At 30.6% G+C, this 13,088-nt stretch overlaps 2 protein-coding genes across 6 annotated transcripts in view; one reads left to right on the top strand and one right to left on the bottom strand.

Moving 5' to 3' along the window:
* The window catches only part of LOC148304147 (uncharacterized), a 101,660-nt gene that overhangs the window by 52,640 nt on the left and 35,932 nt on the right, over positions 1 to 13,088 (top strand). The window lies entirely within an intron of this gene.
* The window catches only part of LOC148304148 (homeobox protein prospero-like), a 155,830-nt gene that overhangs the window by 129,379 nt on the left and 13,363 nt on the right, over positions 1 to 13,088 (bottom strand). The gene's annotated exons all lie outside the window — the stretch shown is intronic.

The following is a 13,088-nucleotide window of genomic DNA, read 5'->3' as shown; positions in this document are numbered from 1 at the left end:
TGAGAAACATGATGTAATGATGTAAACATAAATTATTTACATTTTATTTTTTGTATTTTATTTGATGTAAACATAAATTATTTTATTTTATTATTATTTTCAAAGTCAAACTACGATTGAAAATCTGGACGCGGGTATGTATATGTGGAACATATTATTATAAGGTGCGTTCGCGCGAATGAGTTTTGGTCGGTTCTTCTGTAAGAGTTGTGATGGGCACGCGCGCACCTGGTGCATGAGCGCGTGTTCCAGGGGAGTAGCGAAATTATTAAATAAAAAATATTGTTAAATTAAGTTAAGTAAACAACACATTTTTTCAAAAAATTGTCTTGATTCTCCGTTCTTAAAATAATTATTGATAAAAAATTGCACAAGGTATTATTCGTTTCTTGTACACAAACTCAACATATATATATAAAAAAAACGTGTTTCAAAAATTAAAACCTACCCATGTATATTTCAACAAAAGTTTTAATTGATATGTTTTTTTGTAATATTTTTCATAATATTCTTATTATTTAAAGCATTTAATTTTTGGCGAGTCATTTATACTTCTATATTTATTTTTACAAAAATGTTCATAATGTTCATCATGGTAAGTGTTTATATACATACTAAGATTACTAAAATTTTGGAATGCATCAAAACCCGTATAAACAAAATACGTTTTAAGAAAAAATAGTATTTACTAAGTAAAACTTAAAACAAATATTGGAGAGATATTAACACACAGTGACATCTGAATCAATTAATGAAAAAGCTAAATACAAAGAGTTTTGTATAAGGAAGCAATATTCAAATGGTGTGAGTTTATTATTTCTTTTTAATAAAAAAAGAAAAACCCTACGCCACTGGGTTAGCTGCTAACTTTTGTCATACAGTGTGCACAGGGTAACCTCTTGCTACCTTTCCCCCAACTAGTCCTTTTCTCGCGCATCTGCACAATATTTGCACCCTCCGCGATCTCCAAATACAACCCCTAAGATAAAGGGGAATTTTATTTACCAATACCCGCCTAATGGACCGCGATTTTTTAATTTAATTTATTTCAAACTTGGCTGAATTGAAGACATTCATAATTTTCGTTAATCTTTGTTAAGTCTTTGTTAAATCTTCATGATTTATAAAATCTTGTTTTAAAAAATATGTGTAAGTCTTTTATTTATAATACTTTGTACATACTTATATCATTTCGAAGAACAGACGCATCCAATATCAGGAGCCTAAATGTGTAAATAAATATTTTTCACTTCTTTATTCATGTAATATTACCCTAGACTGTTACCTGAACCTCAGAACTGATCATCTTACCGTTATATACCTTTATAATCTGCATCAATTTGCTGCAAAGTGCCATATACACCATTTGGTGTGAATAAGAATCAGTAGTAGCAGTATAAGAAATTTTCAAGAAATTTATATAAGAAAATTTTAATATAATATAAGCTCATAAGGTGAACTGTTTTGAAATTGAGATTCTATAAAAATGGTGTCATTTAAAATGCTGCAATTGTTTGAAAAAAAATTGATAACATCAATAGTGACAGCGATATGAAATATAACGTGAGAGTGTTCAAGGTCCTTTGGTCATGAAAAAACATAATTCTTTTCCGCTGTGCCATGGAAAATGATATTTACAGATACATTAAAATATACAAGTTTTAAAATATGTCGTGCTGAAAACTACAGGAGTTATATTGACAGATGGACGGAAAATGGCTCAAGTATACATAAAATTTGTATAAATGTATATATTGTCATTTTTTGCAAAATTATATTAATTCTATAATATCCAGATATATTAAAATATACAAGTTTTATTAAATGACTATTTAAACGAACAGAAGTTGTATTTACATATGGTCGGAAAATTACTTAATCAAACATAAAATCCATGTGTACATATTATGTTACTTGTATTATTCCGTTTTCTGTAAAATTATATTATTTTTATAAAACCCAGATACCTTAAAATATGCTTATTTTTATAAAGTAACAGTTATTACGTTAGAAAATATAGGTAATGAATTTACTTCTTTTTTTCATTATTTACTAGCGATCTCATATTAAGAAATTTGACTTCGAATTTTTTCTTTACCATTGAGAGTTCTCATCGGTATTTCAGAAGCTCTAGGCTTCTAAAAGATCATTTTTACAAACAAATTTTTAATGACCTAAGTAAGAAAATGTAAGGAAAATATAAAAAAAATGTATGCCAATTTTCATTCAATAGCTTTCAATATCCCTGTCACTGGCCATTAGCTCTTTGTCGGCAACAGGATGGTGCGGAAAAAATAAAAAAAAGTTCTAAGTTTTTCACGATAATACCAAAGTGGTATTTGAATACCTTTGATTTTCAGCCATCAAGAGAGGTATATAAAAATTGTATTCCATAAAAGGCTGTGTTCGCATTGTTCTGGTATCGTGACAACGCCGTCGGAGTCTATTGGTCACTCCTCGGAAGTGGGAGGAACTGAGGGAAATCGGCCAATCAGAACGCGAGAAATTAGCGTTTTAAAAGAACCTAGCGTGAAGGAATGTTGCTGTGGAAAATTGTTGACGTTCGCCTTTTCATTCGTATTTTTTCTGTAGATTTTGAGAGCGGAGGGATCATTAAAAGAACAAAGAAAAATAGGTTGATATATGCGCAACCTTATTGTTAAATATGTACAAACGTGTACATTGTACATTTACATAAAGACATATTTATATACAGATGTACAAATGTATATTCCTATAAAGATGAATATTTATTCAGAAGTATTTCTACAAAGACACATGTATATATGTAAATTTCTATGAAAATACACAGATTTGTACTGTTATATTTAGGCAAAGATATATAAAAATAGATGACAGATTATTAACAATACTTTTAGTATGTCCAAATTTTGTTTTTACAAATGGTGGATTTACTCCTCTCTGGAGTTATTTGTATAAGTATTTGTATTAATATCTCAATATAGACGAAGAAGTCAATAGTTAAAAATTAGCCTTAAAATAAGTATACTAAAAATGAAAACGGTATTTTCAGGCGTCTCCTAATGTGGGCAGGAAATATTATATACATTTCATGAAGGCATCTGCTAACTTAAAAAATACTTATTTCAATCATACATGTCATAAACGAAATTTCAGTTGAAAAATCCTTTTGATCTTTCCAATTGAAGCGTAAATTTGAACTTAAGTAGTGTGGTTATCAATCATTGGTAGAAAGGTCAATTTTATAAAGAAATTAACAGTGTATAAAGTGAGCATTTAAACCGGCTAATTTCAGGTCGCGAACCCTGTAAATCTCCAGACTTTCATTATCTGACCTGAATAAACGTATTCATCTTTGTTCATTTCGAAAAGAGTTCTCGCGAAAACCGCTAGATTAATACGATAAATATATCTATGTATGTCAGTATAAATGTAATTATAGGCACATTAGGATATTGCTATACCAATGCGGCCGTGTGTATAGACGATTTCAGCCAATTTGATTGTTATCTCGTCCCATAAAGGTATGACACGTAAGGTTTAAAGCATAGTGTATTGAGTATACACAAGCATAGATAAAAAGAAGAAAATGCATGGGAAAATCATAAAAAGGAACTATGGAAACAAACAAGTTTTTTTGGTGTTTTCTTATGACAACTCAGTGTCTAAATATACAAAACAAGTATGTATTGTAGTTATAATAGAAAATATATGTCATCTAGGCTGGGATTCCACACGGTATTTACCGATATAACTACGTAGTTTAGATAACCATAACAGAAGTATCTGGCCTTTTTTTAAATGACTTTGGCATTTTGAATCTGTATTATCGGGAAGTTAAAGTTACATATAAAACAACAAATATACAGCTTTATTCAATTGTATGTTATTTAACCAGTAACTGGATTTAGTCGTTACCAATATAATAGTTTGATGATGTCGGTAAGGACGAATCACGTCACTGGTCAAATAAAATAAAAGTTGAAAAAGCTATACACTTGTTGTTAATAATATAAAATGTAGTTCCATCAACAACAAATAAATAAGCATAAATTTAGTAGGTTAAAGTAACTTGATTTTTTAAAAGTTACAAATATTTTATGCACATTATTTTTTCAAATCGTTGTAGATTTGATAATTTAAAAAAAAAACACAATTAATTTGATGATCTTTATTGACATTTCTTAATAGATTTCATAGATAATGATATTTTCTAGATTTCTTTTACACAAAAATTAAAACTGCTTAGTACACTTCCATTTGTCTATATTATCAAATCGCCCCACATGATCAGATTGGTCATTGTCCAGTAAAACATTCTTTTTTACTGAGGATATACCTTTTTTACACCAAGGTGTAGTTTTGCTTTGCGCTTTTTTTATGTATATTTTTCATATAAGTCACAGAAAGTGATGCATGTTGATAAATAATTCAGGGCTGTGCATTAGCCTGTTCGTGACAGGCGATAAAGGGCCTTATCCTCCAACTTTATCTAATCACTGGGATAATTATTGTTTGCCGGACAAATGATACGGCATTTCACTGCACAGAAATCGATTCGTGCTCCAACAAAGAAAGGAAATATAAAGTAACCTTTGATAAATAATATATAAAAACAATATACTAGATTCAAAAACTGGCTACTACCAGGACCTAATTAAGGATTATGATTTTTTTCTGTACTCAAGGGATTCTTAGATAAAGCGAATGGGTTGAAGGCAATATTAAATTAAAGATACAAAACTTACATACATATTATAAAAACTTTTTTTTTGAGAAAAAATATTATTTCTTTCTATATATGTATATGAATGATTTTTTTTTTAATATATCGTTTCTATTACTTTTTAAATTGTAAAATTAAAATCAATACACATCTATGTATTAACTGTTAAATCAAACACAATTTTTTTGAGTCTACTAAGTTAGTACTCAAAAATTTTTTTTTTTTTGACATCTCATCAAAGATGAAGAAGAATATGAAAGGCTGGTTTAAGTGATCACTTTACACACGTGTAACATTCACCAATTCTACCCATTATTGACAACCACGCTACTAAAATTCTTGGAAGTTCTATATATATGAACCAATTTAGAAACCTTGTTCTTGAATCACTAGAACTTCACTAGACACACTCAAAATGTTGTCAAAAAATTTGTGTTTGATTTAACAATTGATAATGGAGTTCTACAAATTAAACGCCAAACCAATAAATAAATCAATACACATATTTGTTAATTTTTAAAATGATAACTAGTTTGCGTAAAAAGTTTAATTTAACAGATGCGTGGGGATACCCCATTTATACGCTGATCGCCTCAATTATACTTCAATTGTCTTTCGTTACATTTTTCGTTGATAAAAATCAAGAAATTATATACGCCGTATAAATTACGCTTTGTGAAAAAACGTACACGTAATTTACCGTTCATTCCAAAGTGATCATCGTCGATAGGCAAGCGTTTCGAGTTAATTGACACCGGATATGTTTTTTTAGATATCTGTTCCTCCCATATCCAGTTTGTTGACCTGAGGTCGTGTTCCGAGCAGACGAACTTCGACAAAACACCGGAAATGGACAGATCTCTTGTGACTGGGACCGGAAGCGGGCACCTAGCGGCCGCAGTCGGAACTACACGTGTGTCCGATTGTGCCCCACCGGATATAGGCTCCACGAGATAACAGCGTAAGGTGGAGCTAATCGTCTTCATTGAATTTTCCACCTACACAATACTGATGGCAATTTATGATCTTACTGATTCTATTATCGATGACAATTTGGTTTAATATTAATGATACATTTACCTCGGGAGATCGGAATTGATTTTATTTCACAACAAATAAGAGATTATACTGATATCTCAACACAGATAAAGAAGAATAAATAAAGATGTCTGGGTATTTACGGCTCTAATTACCTGTCATAGGCTGTTTAGAGTGATCATTTTATTCACGTGTGAGATTTACTATTCTCATATTTTTTGTATTTTAAGTATTTGGACACACTCAAAATGTTGTAAATTTACTAATCTACCCATGATTGACAACCATATTAATTAAATTTCGAAAGTGATATTTATCCTTCAATCGACACATTTTTTTCACATGCTAGTTCTCGGCACCATCTATGGTTGAGTTGAATAAGTATTTTATTAAGCAGAGACCTTTATAAAATGTATGTAAGTATGTATATATAAATGGATATAATTGATTTTAAAACATCCTGATTAGTTTTATAATCCATTATATCCATTTTATCAATTGTATCTCGTTTTCAAAACGAATTATAAAGCTAAATTTTTTCTCATATTGGTTCTTAATGGTGCACAAATCACTTCATAGTTATTAACGCAGTGTTATTTTGATGATTGCGCTTCAGGTACCAGTTCTGGGTAATGATAAATATTACTCATACTTATTTCAACCCTCCTGAGAATTGAATCGAGGACCTCTATCATGGTGTCCGAAAGCACAAATCGCTGCGACATGGAGGTAAACACAATATCAACTTTTAATTACTTAAAATAATATAACAAATAATATACAAAATATTTTGTATCTACATATGTTTGAGCATACACAACAGTTGCATGTTATTTTATTCTTCGATAACTGTATGAAAAGACTTCAATTCACTGCAAAGCTGCAAATACTTCCGCCCTATTCTTATTTCAGTCAAACAACATCCCTCCCCCCAGGGGTGGGTTTAGATTCATTTTTAATCGCATCTACAGCCTTCAGCCGCTCCTGGAGCCTTTAGTGCACGTAGCACAGATCGTTTACGAAACAGAAAAGTTAAAAGAATCAGCGTACACGGAGTTTCCTTTCCAATGAACGGTAAAATGCTTCACCCACATTGCTAAGGGATGGGTGAAACTACCCCGCGCCTTGTGAGGGGCAAGTCGAACTGCATGCACCCAGCTCAGTGGCAGAAAATATGAAAACGTTAACGAAATTAAATGTGCCTGAAAAGAGGGACTTTTATCACTTTTAGATCTTTCTACATCCTTTCTACGTATTTACATATTCGTAAATATCATACAACTGCGTATATATATTATTATTTATATATTAAATATTAAAATCAAATACTGACCTTTAGAGTCTACTAAATTATATTTTACTATTTAAAACACATTAAAATAAAATTTGTCACATTTGTTTCACCTTCTTTTGGCATTTTTAAACTACTGTTTAACCCATAACAAAGCGAACAATTATCAAAAAAAATATGTTTTTTAAATGATAAAATACAGTTAAATTGACTCTAAAAATCAGTGTTTCATTTTGATATTTAGGTGATACATAAATTAAAATAGAGTTCTACAAATTAAACGCTAAATATATAAATATTTTATTTTATCTTATTTTATTATATTTAATCTAAAATAAGTTTTATATTTAAACAAATTTATACGTTGAAATATTACACAAGTTATGTTTTTGAGTTAATTTTTGTTAAATTTGTGCTTTAGTTACTTTTGAAAAATACATAAAAATGAAGCTAAAAACGAAACACATAGATAATATGATATTCAGAACGTTATGTGAATACAACAATATATTTTTCTTTGTTCCATCAATATATCTTATCTCTAAAGGGGTAAGCAGATAAGATAAAAACCGATGAGTGTGGTGTCTCTAAATAATTAGTCCCTGGAAAACAGGATAACAGTAAAGAACATTGGACGATTTATTTTCTAACCATTTTTTTCACGTAAAGTGTCTGAACTTAAGATGAAGCTTCTATACTTTTTCTACGAAAAATGGAAATCTGAGCATCCCAGGGCTTAAGGCCTGGCATTTAGCTGGCTCTGCTGATCACTTTATAAACTGCTATTGCTAGTCTTAAAAGACGTGGGCAGGTATTCTCACTAACGGTATATGTAATATGTAGTACTAATAAGAATATATATTTTTTAAATGATTTTTTGTTATATAATACAACTTAACATCCAATTTGTTTTGTAAAATATCCACTTTGGATTGAAAAACCAGTATCGTCCATAGAGTGAATAATCCAGTGTTTGATGGAATAAATAACAATAATAAATATTTTTTAAAACACTCTCCTTATCATACATTGTTCACTTTGTATAATACCATTTTTGTAAACACTTATTCATGATAACTGGTTCGTAAAATCATTCCTTCATAAGGTCATTAAAATAAAATTATTACGATTTGACATATGTATAAAATTTAAATTTTTAAAGATTTAGGTAATGAAAGAGTGTTTATAAAAGTGGTATTATACAAAATGAACAATGGATGAGAAGGAGAATACAATTTTTGAATACATATTTTTGGACGCCTCTGAATATATTGTAGCACGCCCCGAAAGGTGTCGTTTATCGCAATTTGTCTTCCCGTTCAAAGATACACTCAATATGAAAGAGATCGTCCGTGAGTAGTGAAGCCAGAATGTGCAGCCTTCCTTTTATGTCGCGTTTATATAAAGCGCAAAGTGTAAAAACATAAAGATACAAACTTTCTGCTTGTAAATCTGTATTAATGACGTTTCCAACTCGAGTCATTACCGCTGCGATTTCTTTAGCCCCTAGCTTTAAATTTATAGAACAAAAAATGCACCAAAATAAAAGAGATTGTACAGAAATGTATAGTTTTTTATTATTTATATTTTACTACAGTAATATGAATATGTCTTAAAATCTGTTATAACACGCATTTAACATTATCATCAATTGGCGTATGAAAATGATATTGACATAAGTTATAAAAAATAAACGCCTATCAGCAAAGCTAAACTAGAAGTACACAATCGAGTCCAACCGAAGCATGGAGTTGGCAAAAAGGATGAAAGTAGAACCTACCTAATACTACAGATGAGTAAAATCCTATCATTTAAAAGATCTATAATAGTGGATCTGTATCTTTTGAGTGATCCGTTCAATAAAACTAGATCAATTGAAGTGATGGATCTTTACCGGCGTTAAATTATTCACTTTGAAAAATCGATGAATTGATGAATCCGTGATTCAGTACACTGAAGAAGATTTGGGATATAAAACCCGATCACTCAATTAATGTGAGTGATCCAGTCATTAAAACTCGGTCTTTCACTAGCGATCCACGTCTTTCGACAACGATAATGAAATTCAATATTCTATAGATCGTTTTAAGCATAAAAGATAAGAGATGAGATAAAACAGAGATAAAATAATTTACTATATACCGTATTTGAACTATACAAAATAATAAAAAAGTACTACACAAAAAAATGTTGTATGTTTGTTGATTTTCTATTCTAACAAGCAATGATTATTTTATTTCATGAACGTTGTTAAAATTTTCTTTAATATATTTTTTTAAATATAAATCGCTATTTAAAACTTATTACGAAAGTGATTTTTAAACACACCCATAATTAAAAACAAAATTCTAATCATTTCTTATTTTTAATGTTTCCTTCCATGTCAATCACCACGCTGTACATGAATAATTTGTTTGTCAAAAACAGGGATTTAAAACTTAATATCTTATTCAATTAAATTTATCTTAAGCCTGCCTGCATCCGTACTCGTATGTGGTTGTTGAGATAAAATGTTTATCAAACGCTCTTTCCTTAACACTCGGAAACAGTTGTAAAATTTATAAACGACTGTGAAAAATATGTATATTCAACAAAACACAAGACAGAATCATCGTATAACTTATAATTATTTTCGTAGAGTAGTAGTAGATTTCAGGTAGGTACCAATAAAATCCTTAAGGCTTTAAGAGGCACCAAGTTATTATTTAGAAGATAAAATTTTATTTGTGTGCAAGATCTGAATCCCGGATTGTTTTCACACACTGGGAAACACTTGAAAACATGCTTTTATTTTTTTTTACGTAGCTTATAATTTTGCAGTTATTTTTATTCACTTTTGAGAGTGTACAAATACTTATTCACAAATCTTGGTTTTCTCTACTTTTGCTATTTTGACATCTCAACAAAGATGAAGAAAAATTTAGAATTTCCATATTCTAATTCATCGTTGTGATGTGGCAAAATGTAAAAATAAATCCTATGTGAAGAAAACCCAGTTTTGTGAACAAGTATTTGGACATACTCAAAATGTGGTTGATAGATGTTTCATTTCAAATTGAGACACGTCATTAAAAAAAATACTTACAATTACCTACAGTAGTTTTTCCTAAGAAAGTCTTAGTAAAAATATAAATCAGATTTTGTAAAAGAAAAAAAAATCGTTTTGTAAAAAAAAAAAAAATTGCAATAATTAATATCCGTGTCTTATCTGAGATTACTTTGGTATGTGCGCATGCCACTATCGTGACTCAGCTCCTGTTGTTTTTGAGATACATACGTTTCTGTAGCCACAGGATCAGAGTATCCGCTAGCTGCAAGTGTATTTAGTGATAAAGGAGCTAGTGACACCCACGTCATTGTTTTATCTAAAAGGACATTGAGAGACTTGCCAAGCAACCACTTGTGGTCTTATCATCTCACACATTTGCACATGGTCGCGAAAACATATTTTGCAGATAATCCACATAAGTATTTAGTCACAAAAATATATACCATTAATACTATACCCACATCAAATCACCACATGGACCTAAATTAATTATTTATTTTGTAAACGTCATAAATTACAATCAGTCTGATGATGTCGGTAACGACGAAACCCGGTCGCTGGTCAAATAAAAAAGTGGAAAAGCTTAAAATATTGGTTTTAATCTAATAATAAATTAAAAATGCAATTCCATCACGAAGTGTCAGTGGATAATATAAATCTATTAATTACAATTTCATCTAAGAACATCGTCAGACTAGTGAAAAATTAAAAAAAATTTGCTCACTGGTAAACTAAATTTAGAAACCCATATATTTGGTTTTTTTATTATGTAGAAGCTGTTTAATTAAGAAACACCAGTTTTTTTCTAAGTCTCCACTTGTTTACAAACGATTTTAATGTAAATATAAATATCAGTTAAAAACGTTAAAAAATACTTGACAAACCAATCCCGGTCACTGGTCAAATAAATTTAGGTGAAAAATTTTGTGTGGTTGTTTTATTCTATAAAATGCAGTTACACCTAGAAATGTTAGTGAAAACACATAAAATGGGAGGTTATGTTGAAAAATTTACAAATCATATCTGAAACTCTCTATTGTAATGCTGAAGAATCTGAATCGCTTTAAAAATAATCATTTTTTACTAATCTACAAAATAACATGTATTAATGTCTACTGATCAAAATATTCAAGACTTAAATTTGTATTTGTGTTATAAAAATTAAATAAAAATTAAACGATACATATAAACCACCCCTTAACATGATTCTCAAGGATGGTATACGACATCTAAAAATTAATAATTGTTTTTATCAATGTCAGGAAAATACACATTATTATTTCATTCAAATAAACCCGAAGGAAGATCAGCAATCAAGTGACCCTTATCCGCACTCAATGGTGCATAGGGCACTGTATCAAATTTATACAATGTTAACTTGATCGTTTATTATATGAAGACAAGGTGGTAGCAAACTAATTTTAAATAAATATTAGATGAAATAATTTATTTTGACCCCCCAATCGAACCATGGTAGCCATATGAGCTAACCACTACGCCACGGAGGTGGATAAAGACAGCAATAAAAGGAAATTATTAAAAGCAATCAAAACACAGCCGGATAGTTTTCACCTCCCTTCAAAACTTAAGTAATCTTCGGTGATCTTCACAATGACTAAGTCGCCCAGGACAGAATGCGAACAACACGACTACAATAGAGAAATGCCTGCAACAATGCGACGGGGGCGCCTTTCAAACTGTCGAATAGTTGGACTAGCACCGGGGGTGGAAATCGCCACTAATTGCGCAAGTCGTTACTCTGTTAATCGGCTAACTTGGAATGGAGAAAACTCGCTCGGTGACTTGATACGGTCTTAAGAAGCTCCGCTATGAAAACTGGTCGTTCAAAAGTCAGGCGCGAATCGTACGGAAAAAGCGTTTACAAAAGCTCACTATTAGACATAACATTTACTAACAATATTTTAAGTGTGTCCAAATACTTGTTCACAGATCTGGATTATCTTCAGTTATAGGAACAAATAATAATAATCACTACTGAAACCAGCCTATGTCGGTCGTAAGCCCCGAAAATGCCCAGACTTCCATATTCTTCATCACCTATGTTGAGATGTCAAAAATTAATAAAACATTTATTCATTTATTCAAATCTTAATCCACACACGATGGTGCATAGGGTACTGCATGATATAAACGCAGTGTTATCTTGATCATTAACACATGAAGGAAAGGTGATCAGTCCTCCGCTTCAGGCCCTTAAAAATTAATAAATAAAAGAGTGAAAAATGACTTGTATTTATTTGACTTTAGAACTCTACAGAGGTGTGTTGAGATGTGAAATCAATGAGTATGGGAAGAAAGGTAAAACAAATATAAGAGGCGATATTGGTTAAAAATAAAATCAGAGGAAGACCGAAGAATACTTGACATGATCAAGTATTTCAATTACTTGAATGTGACCAGGTCTGCGAGTATGTATGTATGAGGAGATGTATGAATTTGGAAGAGACAAAGAATGTTCGTAAAGATTGTGTGGTATTCTATTATCTCTGCCTACCCCTTCGGAAATGCGGGGTCTTGGTAAGATAGTTTGTAGTTATTTAGGTATGTAGTACTATATTGATAAAAACAACTACTGTTTATAATAAATATAATGGTACCATATTTTAAAAATCACAGCTTGCCACTGGTAAAAGTCTTCCTGAAACTTGGGACTTAAGAAAGCTCTTGAGAAACGCTTTAAATCCAGACGTCGGCGTTATACAGGCGAAGGATTTTAATACCTTAGATTTATGAGGTGCTCTTCACAACGTATACTGTTGAACTTAACATATAATTCACAACATGTTGGGTGTCTCTAAATCCTCGTTCACAAATCTGGGTTTCTTAACTTTGTAGTTATTTTTACATTTGCCATCTTGACACAGAATGAAAGAATGTGATTCCTAAGAAACGTATTTGCTTAAAAAATCATATGATGATTTCAAAAAGACTTAAACTATATAAATACATGAATACCTACCAATTAGTTGAATTAAATGAAA

The sequence above is a fragment of the Brachycentrus maculatus genome, unplaced genomic scaffold (genome assembly GCF_059751285.1).
Source record: "Brachycentrus maculatus isolate JH-2025_06_01 unplaced genomic scaffold, ASM5975128v1 h1tg000328l, whole genome shotgun sequence".
NCBI lineage: Eukaryota > Metazoa > Arthropoda > Insecta > Trichoptera > Brachycentridae > Brachycentrus > Brachycentrus maculatus.
The sequence above is the reverse complement of the archived record's forward strand: the minus strand, read 5'-3'. Positions and strand labels throughout refer to the sequence as shown.